Genomic DNA, 18,190 nt, shown 5'->3' with positions numbered 1-18,190 from the left:
CCGTGTGACGTGGGACGGAGTTTGGCACGAGGGACCCCAAGGAGGCCAAGCTGGAAATGCTCCCTCTGGCTGGGAACTCTCCCGGGCTGAGGTTTGGGCACGTCCTTGGTGCTGCCCCCAACATCCCCATGCTGAGGGGTGTCGGCAGAGTCCCAGGGAAGAGCTGCACACCCAGGACAAGCAGCACCCGTGGGGCTGGGGACACTGAGCCTCTGCACCAGGCCCACCGAACCATCATGTGCATCCTCCCCAAATATCCCCGTGGGGGCTGGCATGAAGCACATGCACATCCTGCTGGGTGCTCCCCTCCTCCTGGGGCTGCTGAGGGCCCCGGCAGCCAGCACAGGGGTGAAATGCTCTGGGTGCAGCTTCTCCCGAATGCTGAGCGCTGCTCTCCTCACCCCGCGGTGGCACGCAGAACGTCCCACACTCGTGGTGCCATTCAAGCCACTTCATGACCGAGTTTTCCTTTCCAGTCCCCGCCCCGTGACCGTAATCTTGTTTCTGTGTGTTCCGTATCCAAGGTGCAAGAAGTCATCGAGAGCCGTTGTTAGCTGGAAGGGTGTATTTGGTGTGGGAAACGGCGAGCAGATACTCCGTAATCCCCGTGTCAGCTCACATCCTTCTCCCATCCCGCGTGGGCACTGCACCAAACAAACAGGAGCCTGGTTACCGTCACCCTGGCCCTTCCCCTGCCCTCCAGGAGGAGCAGGCTGCGTTTGGGACGTGTCTCCCTGTCCGTGCCATCAGGAGAGCTCCGCACAGACCCACACACCTCTCCCAGCCACAGGCAAGGCTTCCCCCGACACTTTTAGGGGCCAAGGAGGAGAGGCCAGGACTCTGTCCAGCCCTGTCCCAGAGCTCAGCACCATCCCTGCCTTGGCACAGCATGGGCAGCGGGTGCCACCAGCCAAATCTAAGCTGTGCCTGTCCCCATCCAAGCAACCTGCAGGCAATGGGGGGTCCCAAATCCCATCTGAGCTCACTGCCCCATGGATCTGGTGGATATCTGAGGCCAAGCAGCCCAGCTCAGGGCATCACAGCAAGGGGAGGGGGTCATCCCTCCTGCCCCCGCCTCGCCTGGCCACTGCAAGCGGGGATCCTGCCCCAGCCTGCACAGGCACAGCCCCGGGAGGCTCCTGGCCACCGGCTGCCTGCAAGCTGAGGCAAGGCTCTGTGGGATTTCAAAGAGGCAGGCACGCTCCTCGCCAAGGCAGCCCCAACACGCACGGCTGGGCAAGGCGAGGGCTGCCGTCCCGGGAATGGCCCCAGAGCCTCCCGCTGCCTGGCAGGGAGGGGAATAAAAACCCTTACTGCCAGCTTCTCCAGCGTTTCCTCCCCTGGAGCAGAGCAGCAGGATGGGACAGTGCACTCAGGGCTGGGACAACTCTGTCCCTGCCCCTAAAAGCCAGGAATAGGGGAAAGATGAACGAGGGGTGCAGGGGGCACAAGCCCAGCCCAGCTGGCTGAGCATTTCTGTGAGCTGACCCAAATCTTTCCAAGGAAGAGCTGTCATCAGGGAACGCTGATCCCACACTTCAGAGCGGCTTTTTTGGAAACGTATCTGTTTCATCAACATGTTTTGTGAATAATTATGAAAACATACTACGAGGTCCAGGAATTTCATTGGAATTCCATCATTTTTCCTGTTAGTTGGAACAGCGAAGTCAAAACAAAATGCTCTGACCACTTCAAAACCCACTTCCAACCTTGCCAAGAGGATTCTTTTGAAGATAATTTCCCCGTTTATTAGAGGGCAATGTTTTCAGACCCAGCAGTGCCGGGGTTGCGGTGTCACATCCTGCACCCATTGCCCCGTCGCTCCTCCTGGGCTGGCCCTGACCCCGCTCCTGGGGGGATCATCCCAGAGGGACGAGGGGACTCCCTGCAGCGTGCCCCCAGCCCCAGGGCCTGGGGACAGCGTGGCAGAGGCAGCTGGGTGGCCTTTCCCTTGCCATCACAGCGATTTTACCTGCTCCTCTCCCAGGCAGCAGCTCGGGACTGGGGGCTGTCAGTCTGGGCCCTTTCAATTAGCATTTTGCTCTCCTGTGCTACCCAGCGCTTAGAGGTGTGTCCAGCCGGCACCCAGGGGCCCTCCCAGCCGGTCTGAAATACCATTTCCATCTCTGACCGGAGTAATTGATGTCCTATTTTCCCTTCATTCATATGCAGGTGGCATGAGAAGGCTGGAGCGATGCAGAGCAGGAGCTGTCACCAAGCCCCTCGCTGCTGGCCACCAGCATCACCAGCTCTGCTGGAATTGATCCCCTGATTCCCCCAAAACTGTGGACCCACAGAGCAGGGGCCAAGCTGACAGCATCCCCGGACCAGTGCCTGCTTGAAGATTCAGCTCAGACACAGAGAGAAATATCTGCCTGCCATCCACCTGGGTCCCGGGGGTGTCTGTCTGCATCGCTGGTACTTGGCACGGGGATCGCCGTGTGCATGTCTGCAACACCCTCATGTCCCCAAACAATGGTGGGGTCCCAGAGGGGGTGAGAACTGGGGGAGCAGGACCCCCCATGATGTCAGCCCCCATTTGTAGGGGAGGCACAGCCCGTGTGAGCCCCAGGGCACCTGTACTGCCCTCAGATCCTCACCCCGACAGCCTGGGGGATGCCACGTCCCAGGGGACGGGGCTGGGGCAAGGCCGACCCGTGTCCCTGCCCCATGTCCCATCCTCACCGTCTGGCAGCGCAGCAGAAGGAGGCCCTGGCTGCCTTCCTCCCGGCTCCCAGGGGCCGGTGACTGATGGGTGCATTAGGCTGGAGAGGGAGCAGGTGACAGCAGGGCAGCCCGCAGACAGCCGCGGCTCGCTGACACGAGACAGGGAACACTGATTACTTTGCCAGCCCCAGAGCAGACACCTAATAACAAGGCGGCGAGGGAGCAGGGACGGCAAGGATAAATAGCTCGGAGGCTGCAGGGCTTCTCCGCGCCATCGCAGCCCCCGTGCGCGGGGGCGTATCGCCACGAACTTTGCTTCTGCTTGATCCTTGTCTGCGGGCGGGCGCGGGGCTGGCGTGCAGGCTGCGTGCGTGTGCCTGCCCGCGCGGCGCTCGGTGCAGCAGGTCCGTCCACTGAGTCACCCGGGCAGGAAGGGCAAGGCACCGTGTTAACCGCCTCCCCTCCGGCAGCAGCTCCCTGGGAAGAGAGGGGTTTGCTCGGGAGGTGCCAAGGCAGGGCAGGAGGCCTGCAGAGCCCTCGTGGCCTCGTACACGTGTGCGGTGCCCCGCGCATGGGGCTGTGCGCAGGACACGTGGCAGAGGTGGGCAGGGGTGGCCTGAGGGGTGGCACAGCTTGTCCTCCTCCCCCAGGTCTCTTCATGCACCCTTCAGGTCTGCACCACCACCATCGGGTGTCTCAGGAACGGGTCGGTGTTCCCTCTGACCTCCCTGCAGCCACGCAGCCTCTTGGGGCTCTCCTGGGATTATACATTTATTGCAATTTCATTTTGGGGTGCTCTTTAAGGAGTTAAAGGAGATGAAGGAAGAAGAGGCAAAAAAATAAAGGATTGCCAGGACTGAGAGGGAGAGTATCTCCCCAGGGAGATCACCCTGTTGCAGAGGATGTAAAATCCTCTCCCCCCCAAGGAGAAGCGGTGTTTGCCCCAGCAGCAGACCCCGTGCCCGGGGAGGTCGGCTGCTCGGCAGGAATTTGGCACAGCCACCCAGGAACAGGGCAGCTGCCCCGCCTGGACAAGCGTCTGGGATAAAAATCAGTGCCAGGATCGCTCAGACAAGTCGTGCTGCTGGGGTCACTGCACAGTCTATGGCCCGTCTCGTGCCCGGGGATGTGTGCTGAGGAAGCACAAGTCGCTGGCTGCCCTCCAGGAATAGATAAGCTGTTTAGTTATAGAATAACTCGATTAACCAGGCTGTGTGGGGACAGCAGATCACCACTGCCAAGCCCGAGATGTGGGCCTGAGGTGCCCTTTGGCCTGCTGTGATAAAGCAGCGGGTTCAGCCTGGAGCAGAAAGGGCGGTGGGGAAGCTGCAGTGCCGGGAGCGGCGCACATACCCAGGCACTCGATGGACACCTTCTGCAATAGCTCACGGAGACACAGAGGTGCTGCGAGCTACACAACCCATGACGTGTGTCACCCCATCCCGTCCCATCTCCCTTCCCTTTCCCTGGACAGCCAGCAGCAGTAGCAGCAGCCTCCCCGTGGCTCCGCCAGGTCCATCCTTGTCCCATTTGTCTGACCTCTCTCGCTGGCTCTGATGCCCTACACAAGCCCTGGCTGCTCCCTGGGCTTCATCCCCCCTCCCAAGTGGCAGAGCTGCCAATATTTGGGCTGCTGCAGCCCCTGAGCTGCCGTGCCTTCCCAGACCAAGCACGGGGCTGCGAGTCCATGCCCAAGTGGCCAGGGTGGCTTTGCTGCTGGTCCTGCATAAAGCACTTCGGGTTTTTATCTCAGCCTGTCTCCTGAGGCCTAGGAGCAGCCCTCTGAACCTAATGGACATGACCTGATTAATGAGCGCTTGGTGTCTGCTCGGCCCACTCGAGGCAGCCACCTCAAGGCCAAGGCTGGGAAAAGATGGGACTTTTCTCCCTCTGGATGAGTGAGGCTGGGAAGGGAAGAGCACAAAAACTTCCTGCAGCCGTCACAGCTTCCTGGGGATTAGCTGGGGAAGGGAAGGTCGGCTCATCGCGGGGACAAGCAGCTCATTTGCTAAATTAAAGCGCTAACCGAGGAACCAATTTTTCTGTGTGTCTAATTTCTCCCTTTGTAATACCTGTTACTTATCCTGCTAATTGCTGGCGCTCGGGGCAGACCAGGCGGCTGTTTCCACAGCCCAACAGCACCAGGAGCTGGGCTGCTGGTGCAGGCAGGGGGCAAATCTGCCCTCCTGTGCCAGGGGGAGCAGGGCAGGGGGGCTGATCCCATCCCTGATCCCATCCCCATTCCCAACCCCATTCCCAGCCCCACGCCACCCACTCCTCCCAGCCCAGCCCCATGCCAGCTGTGCACCCTGCCCTCCTGCTCAGCACCGCTGCAGGAAGGGGAGGGAGGAAAAGCATTTCTTAATTCTCTTCACGAGCAGGGAATTGCTTTATAGCCTCTCTGCAAGCCGTCTCCTTTGCCACTGGCTTTCCTGTGCAGCTTCCCTGGGCGCTGGCGCTGTGATGGTTTTAATGAGGGAGATTTCAGAGGTGGTGAGTAAGGCTGTGAAGCCTCACTCAAACCCACGGCCAAATCCCTCCATCAAAAGAGCCAGCGACTTCTAAGCAAAGTCCTCCAAACTCTTCCTGAGGCTCTGAGCCTGGTCCCTTCTCCTGCCTCTGGCTCTCAGGTGCCCTCTCGGGAACTCTCACCCGTAGCTCTTGGTGAAATCAGCTTAGGCGTGCCTGCCTCCTTGTTTCGGTGCTGACAGCGAAGCCATCCTTGACCTCACCCCACCACAGACAAACCACCAGGCAGAGGCCAGATGAAGAAAACGGCCTCCTCTGCCCCTCAGACCGTAAGATGGAGAAGAATTGGCTTGTGGTGAGGCAGAGGCATGAAGGAAAGGGCAGGGACATGGTGCTGGCTCAGCTGCCTCCCGGCTCTGCCACCCCCTGCCCCGCTCTCCTGCAGCCACCCCACGCCGCGGGCTGCTTGCTTTGCACCAGAAACGTCTCCACTTCCCCCACAACACATCATAAGGCAACCACACAAACCAGAGGATGTAAGTCTGAGCGGCTCCGAGCGCATCGGGCAAATTTGATCCTGCCAGATTAGGGAAGGCATTAGCGGGGCTTTGAGCCCTCGCCGGGGTCTGGGGTTTATATATGGCCACGGTCACCGCTCCGAGAGTGACATTGCAATACATCACGCCTGCCAGCCGCAGCCCGCGGCTCCCTGGCACCCGGCCAGCCAAAGGTAATTTTGTGCTGAGTGATATCAGAAGTCAAAATGAGCCCCACATACTTCGTGCAATTCCCAGTGGCTGTAAAACACCTCGGCCGTCTCCCATCCAACATTTATGTGTTTTGCATTAAACTTCCCCAAATTAGTGCTAAGTGCATTAAAGTTGTAAAAATAGCCTGCGCAAAACCCCATTAAATGCTTAAATATACGGACCCGGTGCACGGGGATCTATAATTCAGGCCGGAATTCGGGAGCCCTGTCAAGCAGAGGTCCCGTGCCGGGGGGACGTCGGAGCCCTTGGTTGCTGCAGGAGGAGATGGTGCCAGAGCTGGGAGCAGCTTTTCCCCCACCAGGAGCTTCCTCCGAGACGTCAGACGTTGCAGCTCTATTAATACTCGCCGAGCATCGGATGCAGACAAGACAGGCCGGGGGGATGGGAGGGGAGGAGGCAGGCGGGGAGGAAACATCCAGGCTTGGCCTTACGCACCACTGTCCTGGCACGTTTGGGGGATAATGGGGTGGAAGAAGGCCCGAGGGAACGCACGCTGGCCCGGGTTCAGCTATTGTGGGGAAGCAGAAATCTCGCTCCTGCCCTGGATGAGGCTGTTACCACGTTTCGGAGGGAGCCGGGAGCGCTGTCGTCACTCTGGGAGGAGGTTTTGCAAAGATCATCTCCCCCAGCACTGCCTGCTCAAGGTGGGGATCCCCCAGGCATCTCCCCCAGGTGCTGTGCTGGACCCAAGTGCATCACGTCTCTGGGGACCTGGCACCCAGCCTGCATTTCTCGGGTCATCCCATCTTCTCCTGCAGCCCAGGTTTGGTGTTTGCATCCCAGGATGCCCAGACACCTCGAGCACATGCACAAGGAGGGTGTCGCTGGAAGGTGGGTGCACTCAATGCTTCCCATCATCCAGAGACATCTTCCTCGTGGTGCTCTTTCCTCCACCAGAGCAGCTGATCCACCGATCTCCAGATTGCAACCACTGCAGGGCAGAACCAGTCAGGTAGGAGGCTGCCCACAAGGGTAGGGAAGAGAGATTTCCTGGTGTTTGCTTTTCCCACACATTCCCAGAAAGGTGGGGATCTTTTCCAGGCAGATTTCAGGCTGACTCTTGGCTGAAGCGAGCTGGGAAATGTGCAAACAGCCATAAAATCACCCAATCTGAAGAGGAAATGGCTCGGCCTCCCTGGTGATTTTCCATGAGGGAGCAGACTATCGGCTCAGCCTCTGGGTCTAGAAAAGCAGACTGAGGGCCAGGGAAGGAGATTTGGCTCCTTTGATCCCGCTGGTCAAACTCCAAAGGCTCTGTCCCACTCCCTCTGCTCTGCTCTTGCCACCACCACTCTTCATGCACCTCCCCTGATAGCAAATTGGCACTTTGGGAGGGAGAAGGCACAACCACTCGTGTCACACACCGTGCTGGGAGAAATAAGTGGGTGTGCTGGTCCAGCACCCAGGCTGGGCACCTCATGAGAGTCCCCTGCTGGAAGGAAGCAGGACCCTGCTGCCCGGCCACTTTCAATTGCAACTGGAGAAGAAGCTTGTGACCTCAGATGCTTTTTTTGGCTTTATTTTTCTGCCCTGTAACACCTCTCCCTTGCTCTGCTCCTGCAGAAGAGAAAAAGCCCATTAGTGATGTCCCGAGCGGGGTGGCCTCGGGTGCGCGGCCAGGTCCTGGTGGCTCTTGGCCATTACACTCCGTGCTTCCTCTCAAAGGTACCTGTCCAGCTTTATTACTGTCACTTCCCAACCCTTTGGAAGCCTTCCCAAGATGTACTTACGGAATTACTGTTCCCACTCTGCAGAGAAAACAGCTAAAGCCTTGTTATAACTCCTTAATGTTAACATCTGAATGGAGGGATTATCCTCCCTTACAAAAGGCTACATGTTTGTTTAACGCTGTTTTCACTTGTTTGAAAGTGAATTTTATAAAGTCCCTTTCCCTCCCTGCGCCTCCCCCTGGCTCCAGCCCTTCACTTTCTCGCTGGGGACAGAGAAAGCCTCAGGCACTTGTAGCTTTTCCTGCTGGAAACATTGCTCTTAAAGCTGCGCCGAGATGGGGCCTTTGGTTTCACTTTGTGCAAGGTTCCCAGCTCATCTGTGTGCCCAGCTCCACTTGCACTGGGAGGTCCCCAGCCCACTTTTGGTGCTGAACCTGCACGGAGGCTGCTCCATGGCTGGCAATGCTGCTGATCTGGCCGAAGAGAAATCCAAAATCAAGAAATGAATTTGCCCGCTGCTGGCTGGCACTGCCACAGCTGGTGGCACTGCCGGGGCATTTGGGAAGCACAAGCAGCAGCCAGGCGTGGGGCAGGACCCCCCTGCATGGGAAAACCTGGTGAAACCACAGCCCATGACGCAGTGCCCTCACCATCCGATGTGCAAAACTGTGACAGGATCAGGCCCACGGCTAGGCTGGAGAGGGAGCAAGAGACAGGGGGGAGGAGATTTCCCTGTGATCAGAAGCAGCAGGAGCACAGGTTCCCACATACTCAACTTTGGGATATGCAGAGAGGTGCAAGGGAGTGGGGAGAAAGGGGAACAAAACTCCTCCAGAGCTGAAAAGCTTCCAGCGGGTTCACGCTGCCTGCATCACATCCCAAACTGCATCCCGTACCCCATCCCAAATTGCATCCCACGACGTATCCCATGCCGCATCCCGCTCAGCACCCCACTCAGCACCCCCGCTCCACATCCCCAGTCCCCCCAGCGCCGCTCCTGCCCGAGCCGCCCGCCCCTGCCCGCCTGGCTCCGGCGTGTATGGAGCCGCTGAAGCTTTTGGACCAACTGCGTTGTTTTTTTTAGAAGCCACAATATTTATAAATGGTTGGTAAAATATTTACGTTACGAGCCAGTTTGCCTTGTTGGTTTAAAAAATTAATATAACATTAACTCCTCTCAGAACATTTAGGTTTTTAAGAATTGAGCTGAAAATTAAACAATCGTTGGATTTGTGGTGGGAGTAACGTGGCAGCAGGAGTATTTATCACGTGCAAAACAAATGGGATTGCCACTTCTCTGCCAAAGACATCAGAATTTGGGGGTATTTTTATGTCCTGAGTAAATATTCTCAATTCTTTGTGAACAGTCTAAAAAACAAAAAATAATAATAATAAAACCTGGTGGTTAAGAACGATCAAAACAAAGCCCAGACATTGATGTCATACTTAGAAAATATAGGAGGCTTAAAGATAAACTTTTACATTGGTCAAATATAGAAACTAATTATACCACCAGAGTCCCTACAAGGATTTCTCTATAAGGTCCCTCTGGTTTTGTCCTCTTTAAAGAACTGCTGATGCCTCGTGGAAAATACTGATAAACAATTTGTTCTCAAGTACAACCTGGCTCTTCCCTGTTTCTTTCTCCTTTGTTCTCTTCTGCTGAGCTCCGTGTGAATGGAAACAGAGGCCAAACTCATTTGGGGTGTTGGTGCACTAAGTGGTTTGGCCAGGGCTGAGGCTGCACGGAAGGGCTGATGCTCCCATCGTGGTCACCCCCAGGCTGCCGCCGTCCCCAGGCAGGGCTCGGGCCAGGGAGCGGCAGCACAGGTATGTAAAACCTCCAGGAAACATTGATTTTTGCTTTATTTTCTAGAGCTTTTCCAGGGCAAGAGATGAGGCGTGCAGCACGTGGTTGTGCCTTAGGTCCACAGTCGGGTGGAGAAAGGTCAGAGGAGGAAGAGGAGGAGGTGGATTTGGGATGGTTTCCTCCTGCCCTAGAGACAAATCTTTCTCTTCAAGAAGCTACACGCTGGAACCTGAAATAAGCCCTCGAGTTTGCTTTGACAAAAGAAGCAGAAAAGAGTGAGAGAGGAGGAAGAGCACTTCTCATGGGGTTAAATATCTAGTTGAGTAACCCTAGTTTGAGTAACCCTACCTAATAACACTCTTCCATTAATGCTTGTTGTTAGTTGAGTCATCAGCAGAAGAATAACAGCCTACATTTTCAAGAGCAACCGGTGATTTTGTGAGCCCAACTTGACAGCACTTAGAAAGCAATCAATTCTGCGCGCTCATCCTCCCAACGTCAGGCAGCTTTCAAAGGTCTTCAGATGGGCACCAAGAAAGCGCCTCTGCTTTTCAACTGCCAGGCCAGCGCTCTTCGGGAATCCAAGAAATATTTTCATGGAGTAATTGTGCAAGAGCAGACTTGTCCATTAAACTGCTAGCCCTGCCCATGGTTATAAAACCAGAGGTGAAACGGCTGAGAGGGAGCAGCCTGCTACAGGAGGGGGGTAGGGAATAATAAACCTCGCAGAGCACCGCCAAGGAGAAAGGCTGCCGAGAGTATCAGATCAGGCTTGATAAGCTGAACCATCAAGGGAGCGAGCCAATTACTGGCAGAAAAAGGACATCGAGGAGAAGGTCGGAGTGGATTGTCGTGCCAGTGGATGTGCTAAGGTCAAGGAGAAGAAAAAACAAGCCCAAGCAAGGCGTGGCAGCGAGGAAGGAGTCACCAACCCCCAGTGCTCCTCACATACCTTGAATAGCTAAAATAATAACATAATAAAATCCAAACTAAACTGAAGACGCTGATGTCACCTTAGAAAATATTTAAGAGACCTGCACTTTTATACCAGTAAAGTAAAGGCAGCGATTAATTAAACCCCAGCATGCCTTAAAAGGCGTTTCTCCCGACTGCGTGTCTGCTCTCAATGAAGTGGTTTCTGCGCGCGGGCTGGGACACCGCGGCGTGGGAACGGGATATTCCAGCATGGAAAGGAGGTCAGGGCTTGGGGAAGGGCGGCAGGAGCCGAGGGATGCCTGTGATGGAGAACGAAGGGCCACCAGGGCAGGCAGGTGGCATTTGGCAAGGATTGGAGGAGAAAATCAGCAAGGGGACCTCGCTCTCCAGGTCCGTGATCGGCAGCAGCCACCCCAAGTATGCGTGGTGGTGGTGGCTCTTCTAGTCTGTGGTCTTCTTCTGAGCATCCAGCACCAGTCATGGTCAGCGAGAGGGGATGAGCATGGGTGAGCCACCTCTCTGTGTGCCCAGGGGCCAGATATAGCCCAGGGGGGGTGCTGGGGCCACCGCCAGCCCAAGGACTGCTCATGCGAGTGCGGCTTTGGCCGTGGGCAGGAGCAGTGCGTCCCCGTGCCAGCTCTCCGAAGGAAGAGGTCCAGCCCGGCAGAGGAGCAGCCCCATGGGTCGGGCAGCAGCAGAGAAGCCTCTGCCTAAATTGCTTCATTTAATCTATTGTTCAGCTGACTACATTGAAAATGGAGCATGTAATTGTTTCCCCGAATAGAGTCGAACACCATTAAACATTGGTCTGAAGCTTTGCCATCCAGCAAATATTCCAGCTGGCTGGGGATCCTCGGGGATTGGCTCCGCGTCGCCATGGTTACGGACTGTCCACGGCTTTATCCCCACGGTTAATTAAAAAGCCTGTTTTACCAGGCGGCTCTGCCCGAGGTGCGCCGCTCGGCCACCCCCCCCGACCCCAGCCCCCAGCCCCCCGGGGGCACCGCGGCCCCGCTCGCTGGGTGGGCACCAGGAGCAGGAGACGCTGCTGTGCGCAGGGCTGCTGGCCTTCCTGCTCTTTTTTTTTTTTCTGCTACTTCAAACTAAAGGGTCATTTTGTACCCAAAACGCAGATTTTGCTTTTTCTCAGATGGTCTTTGACACCAGGTGAGGGCTCACAGAGCTCTGCCTTGATCCCCAGATGCTTGTGCACATGCACTGCCAAACCCAGCTCGTGCCAGAGGTGGTCCTTGAGCAGAAACACGTCCTCTCCAGGGCTGTGCGCCCCGCTCCCAGCATTGGGGCATCACCCACCCACCCTGCCTGCACCCCCAGGGCATCGCCGGAGAGCAGGGAGGAGGGAGCCAAGGAGCGGCCAAGTTATGTGGGAAATTACCTAATTACTGCACCAAATGACTGAGGCACGGGGAAATGCAGACAATGCCCCAAAATGGCTGGGTGTAAATAATGGGAATCAGCCCCCTGGAGAGAAGGAAGCCCTGACCACACACTGCCCACGGCTGACCCCGGTGGAGGGGAGATGCAGGATGACTTGTGGGGCTCTGCCAAAAAGTGAGGCCACAGAGGAGCCGAGCCCCATGGAAGGATGGAAAGGGGAGTTGGGATGCAGGGAATGTTAGGATGTCCTGCTTTTAATAGCCTTCCATTCCCCATTTCAAACCCCTTTTGAAAAGTCACAGTGAGTCTTGCTGGGAAAGAGTGGATCCGTTGGGTGACTGAAGTCCTCAAGGGCAGGATCCATCCCTGCAGCCTTGTTAGAGGCAGCTCTGAGAGTTGGCTGTCAACGGCAGGCAGAATTGGGGCCTCAAGATGAGGGAGAGAGAGAAGGGGAAGAGAGGGAGAGAAAAAAGCGAAAGTGAGAAAGGGAAAGGGAAAGGGAAAGGGAAAGGGAAAGGGAAAGGGAAAGGGAAAGGGAAAGGGAAAGGGAAAGGGAAAGGGAAAGGGAAAGGGAAAGGGAAAGGGAAAGGGAAAGGGAAAGGGAAAGGGAAAGGGAAAGGGAAAGGAAAGGGAAAGGGAAAGGGAAAGAAAGAGAAGGAGAAAGAGAAGAAGAGAAGAGAGAAGAAGAGAGAAGAGAAGAGAAAGAGAAGAGAAGAGAAGAGAAGAGAAGAGAAGAGAAGAGAAGAGAAGAGAAGAGAAGAGAAGAGAAGAGAAGAGAAGAGAAGAGAAGAGAAGAGAAGAGAAGAGAAGAGAAGAGAAGAGAAGAGAAGAGAAGAGAAGAGAAGAGAAGAGAAGAGAAGAGAAGAGAAGAGAAGAGAAGAGAAGAGAAGAAGACTGATCGTAAATGAGGCTTAATTGTAATGACGGGAGGTAGCTGATTATCAAAGCTAACGTTTAGGGCGGGATATCAGACACCATCTGGCGCTTTGCAGCAGGCTGGGAAGGGCCAGGAGAAAACAGCCTCCTGTTAAAATCACTGCAAGCGCTGGGAGCCGGGGGCTGAGCCGGGGCAGCCCCCACCTGCAGCAGCCACACCAAGACCCCGACACCCACAGCAGGTTTGGGCCATGGGCAGGACCTGCTCCAGCCCCTCCAGCCCCTGCTGGGCTCCGTCCTGGGGGGTTCCCAGCCACTATTGCGTGAGGAACTCACCGTGTGCAGGCTTTGGGATCATGAGCAAGGCGGCTGCCTTATGAAAGAGAATTTCTGAATCCTTTTGTCAACAAGTAAATGTTTCGGTTGACAAAGTCAATGCGTTATGCGAAATTATAAATATTAGATTAATAGTATTGTATAGGATTTATATCACACAAAGATCCAAAGAGTTATTTTTACCTTTGTGCAAAATAAAGCAAGAGAGTTAAAGTGATTTGTTCAGACACATTTCCCTCAAAAACTTTGTCAAAATCCGCTCATTCCCAGGGAACACTTTGATTTCGATAAAACTGCATTTCTCAGTAGAAAAATCAACCTGTCAACAGCTTCAGCCAGCTCCAAACATTGCCTGAGCACTAATAAAGGAGGAACCTGGCTCCAGAGAGGCATTTACTAAACTGTGGGGGCTCGGTTCCCTGCCAGGGGCTGGGGCAGCTGGTGGTGTCCCCCCACAGCCCTCCTCCTACGGGTGTCATGCACCTCCCCAGAGGGAAAGGTGCAGCCCAGCCCTGTGGGTGGTGAGATCCTGCACCCCCTGTGAGGTCCTGCACCCCCTGCGAGATGCTTGACCTACCAAAACAGCTCACAGCATCCTGGGGCACCCCACCGGCAGCTGGAGAGGTCGACTGAGCACCCAGGGGTGCTGGGTCCATCATGTCCCCGTGCTGGCAAAGCCAGGGAGATGCTTTCACCACGCCAGCAGCTTGGTGCCAGCACCCCCGGAGCCGCCCCAGCCCCGTGGCACTGTGACACCGGGGGACCCTGGTATTGTCCCCGCACCCCAGAGCCTGCCTGGCTGTAGGATGGAGGTGAGAGGCAGCCTGCGACTCCCCCCGTGCAGCAAATGGGCAGAAACCCTCCACATGCCTCCGCCTCATTAACTGTGCTTTCCTGGCAATAAAAAGCAGTTAACCCACCGGCCCCTTGATCAGCAAATTCGCTCCAGCCTGGAGAAACCCCCGGTGTGGCTGGGGCTGAGTGGTGCCAGGCTCACCCCGCTGCCCCCATACCCACTGCCCCCTGCCCCGCAGCCCTGCACAGCAGCGAGGGGACGTGCCCAGGAGCAGCCCCCCTTAAAACCCTTCTTTGTAATGATCCTCCAACTTTTGAGCCGTCTCTTTCTAGCGCTGATGGTGCTCATGTCCTGACCATCGCAGGCTGGATCCCAGATGATCGCATGAGTTTGTTTTGCTCCCGAGCTCCCCATGCTCTCCGTGCAGGGGCTGCCTGCCCCCCGCAGCCCAGCGCCGCCCCCCTCCCACCTCGCCCCCTGCAGCCCCTCCCGGGACCCCCGCCCCCCCCAGCTCCGGTCCCGGCGGCTGCTGCTAAAATTAGCCAGGAGCTTCTGTCCATTCTAATAGTAATAGGCCCATTTTTAATAATGATGTTTTCGCAGCAATTTCAGCCCATCACGGTGTCACGGGGGTATTGATGAAAAAAGCGTCTAATCCCTTTTAATAGATTCCATTTGACAGCGAACGTGTCTCCAGGTTCGTTCCCAAAGGCCCCGGCGGTTTCGGTGTCACTCCCGGCTGACCCCAGCGGGTAACGAGACCCTCTCCAGAAGAATGGCCCAGTGTCCACCCGGGGCTGGGCTCCCCAGCCCCCTGCCCCTCTCCCACAGTTCTCAGAGGGTTTTCACCCAGTTCTGCGGCACAGGGGGGCATTTCGGTGGGTCCCATGGGGCCGCGGTTTGGTTTGCTCTTTCTTTCCCCTTGGATACGCAGGGGGGTGCTCCGGATCAGGGGTTGTGCCCCCGGGCAGCACACGAGCAGGGCAGCCTGAAGCCTCGCAGCCTGTCCTGAGCCATCCTGCAGGACCCGTGCGCACACAAACCCAGCACACACCTGCTGGAAGGTGCCAGACAACACGTAAGGAAGCCGCGGCAATTGCAGGTCCGGGGATCATTAAACAGGGAAGAATAATTGGCAGCTTCTCACCGGCATCGCTGGGGCTGGGAGCTGAGGAAGCCACCCCACTGCGGGCTGCTCACCCTCCTGCAACCACCGAGATGGTGCCAGAGCCCCCCACCTCCCGCACGGCTCCCTGAGCCTGGAGGCAGCTGGGACCCCATCCCCAAGCCCCTCAGCACCCCACATCCATCCCCTGATCCCACAACCCCATCCTGGTTCTCCCCCAGAGCCCCTTCCCTGCCTCCATGCGAGGCACGCGTGGCGATGGGGGCTGCTCCCCTGGCAGCAGCCGGGGGCAGGAGGAAGGGCACAGCCCTGCTGTGGCTCACAGCTAAATGCTGCCTTTCACTCCAGCATTCCCAAGGAAAGTAATGAGAATAATTAAAGGTAATTTCACTTATTTCGGCTTCAGCATGTAAAGCAGATGGGGAGGGGAGGGGGGCAGCTCCTTGCTGAAGGAGGGAGGGGAGCACGCAGAGCGCAGAGCCAGGCAGCAGGACCCGCCTGCAGCCCCCATCCCCTGGGGCTGGCTATCAGTGGGATTACTGGGGTTGTAGGGACGCTGGAGAGCGGGTGCAGAGGGGAGAGGTGGTGCTGGGGCACCCGGGGCGCTCCCCCCGGGACGGGGGTGAAGCGGTGTCAATTGTTCATCAACGCCACGGCCACCCCGCATCAATTCCTGCCCCCAAGGGAGCCAGGAGCTGAAAGCAGGGACATTAATTGGTTGTTAGCCACACCAGTACCCTGGGCCAAAGGGACCTAACTGGCTGGTGATGATGCTGAGCTGGGTAATTACGAGGCCATAAACCTCAAAGGTGGCCAGCGGTGCTTTTGCCACCAGCCCTCCTGCTTCTGTGCCACAGGCTGGGGGCTAACGGAGCCACCCTGCAGCCCAGGACCTCATCTCCTCCTCCTCACCCTGGTGGGGGTGAGCTGGGCAGACTGCTCTGGGTCATATTTTAACCTCCTCAAGTGCAGGGGGAGGTGTCCCAGGGCTCCCCAAACCTTTGGGGACAGGGGAGAGGTGGCACATGGGGAGGCAGGGAGCAGCCCGAGCACCGCCAGCCGAGTCCCCTGGGAGCTTGTTCGGGCGCAGAGAGCTCTTTGATTCACCTGTGCTCTTGACCCCATTGTGTCTCTTCCGCATGAATAATGCCAACGCTCGAACTTCCCCAGCACGCACGCTCATTAAATATAAATTCTGTACTCAGATATTTGGCAGCAGCATTGGGAGCGGTGCGTTTGTGTGCGTTTGACATCCTCACCGTGCGGTGGGTGACGGAGCCACCCAGCTGCCCCCCAGGAGCGGGACCACCGGGATCGCAGCCGGTGGCATGAGCAGGAGCTGCAGGATGAGCTCCCAGCCATGCAGTCTGCAGGTGGACTCAGAGAGGGAAGGGATGCCAGGGAGAGATTTGTAAATCATTCCTCGGGACAGATATGGTTTGGAGAAGCCATCTCTTCACTGAAGTGCCATAATAAATAAATAAATAAATAAATAAAATAAAAAAAAAGAAAGGGCAAAAAAAGGAATGCTTTCGCTGTGTTCCCCAGCTTCACGTCACCAAAACTTCATCAGTGGCTTCAGGCCTGCGGATATCTAAAGGGCCACGGCTGCCTCCAGTGTCAGACCAGGATCTCGCTGCTGCTGGGTCCTTGCTTGTCCCAGGGCCGTGAGGACACCACGTAACCTCAGAGCCAGCCCGCCAGCCCTTCCCTCTGCTCTGCCCATGTTCCCCCAGCAGCTGTGTGAACGTCCTGCCCCTGTCCCCGAGGGGAAGGTCTGTGGGGACAGCTGGTGGCAGGGAGCCTGCGGTCCCCTCGGTCCCAATCAGCTGTGATTGAATGCAGCCCAGAGCCCCCGGTTCCTCCGCACGTCTCGCGACGAGCATCCGTGGAATCTGCAAGCCATTAACTCTCTGTTATCTTTCTGGAGATGCTGAGGTGAGCCATATGGAAGCACTTACTCGTCAACAGCCTGGGACAGAGTTTGGTGGGGTGGCCAGGACTCAGCCCTTTGTGAACTGCAGAGAAGCTGGAACGCGTCCATTGACCCATTTAATGAGCTCCGGCAAGGGGAATTTCACACTGTGCCTGGAGCGGCAGTAACCTTATATGTAGAGAGAGGGGGAGATAATTTCTAATCTTGTCAATCACGCCGTTGTGAAATCCGCAGCAGGGTTTCTTATAGCGTGAGGGCCAAGGAGAAGGAGGAGGGCCTGATCCCGGTTCGTGCCGAGCAGGACTGCACAAGAAAGGCCTTTCATTATTTTTCTTTGCAGTCTCCTCATTTCCTCGCTGAAAAAAACAACAATATATTTATTAACTAGACAAATATTTGACTGGGACAACATGCTGAAATGACCTGCGGACGCCTCCTCGTTCCCACCGCGAGGGGCTCCTGCTCCCCCCGGCAGCTGCCTGCGCACAGCAGGGGCAGGGCTCTGCCTTGCTCCCCCACCCCACTGCCCCCAGCCCCCCCGAGCAGCAGGAACAGGGCACAGCCTCTTCCAGGTCCCCCACTGGGAGGGACAGCTCAGCACCACCTCACCTGGAGGGTCCTGGGTTTTTTTTTCAGCTTATGAGCCGAAGTTCCTCATGTCCTTGTTGTGGTGAGGTGCTCCAAGGAGCAGGAGGCAGAAGGATGAGGGACGTGGCCACCAGCAGCTGTTGCAGCGATTTCCCTCGGTGCCCCCCAGGGTGCACTGCCCCACGCTGGCCTCTTCCAGCCCCTAAAAAGAAACATCACCACTAAAATGCATGTAAAAAGACATCTTTTTTTAGAACCAGAGCACTGGGCTTCGTTGGCCTCGTGTCTCCAGAGAGCCGTGTGCCCACTGGGGTGGGCAGGGGAGGCTCCTCCTGCTGTGTCAACTACTGTGTCCCTGTGGGGTTGCCCATTTTTTGGGGGGTGGCAGAGTTTCCTCAACATACTGTGGCTGGGAAACTCTTAAAAAGACTTTTCTTTTTAAAACAAACCCCAAAATCCACACAGGACCTCCACCAGGCCATCACTCCCCAGCGTAAGCAGGGGTTGCACCCGCCGAGCCCCCACCCCTGCTGCCAGAGCCAGGGGACGGCACCGCTCACCCCAAAACGTGCAGGCTCTCCCCGATGCCAAGGCCCGGTTCCAGCCTCCCCGCCATGGGGAAGCGCTCCGATGGAGAGCTGCAAGCTAAAGAAACAAACACAGCCTTTTTTCCCTGTTGTTTTTCCTGTTTGCCTAAGAAACATAATCTTCCCCCAAAATGAAAAAAAAAAAAAATAACTTACAGGAAGGCCCCAAGCGTGAGCCAGTTTGTGTGCGATTTCAATCAAAACAGGCTTTAAAAAACAAATTCC

Source organism: Netta rufina (assembly GCF_964035555.1).
Source record: "Netta rufina genome assembly, chromosome: 12".
Taxonomy (NCBI): Eukaryota; Metazoa; Chordata; class Aves; order Anseriformes; family Anatidae; genus Netta; species Netta rufina.
This window is presented reverse-complemented; position numbering follows the sequence as displayed.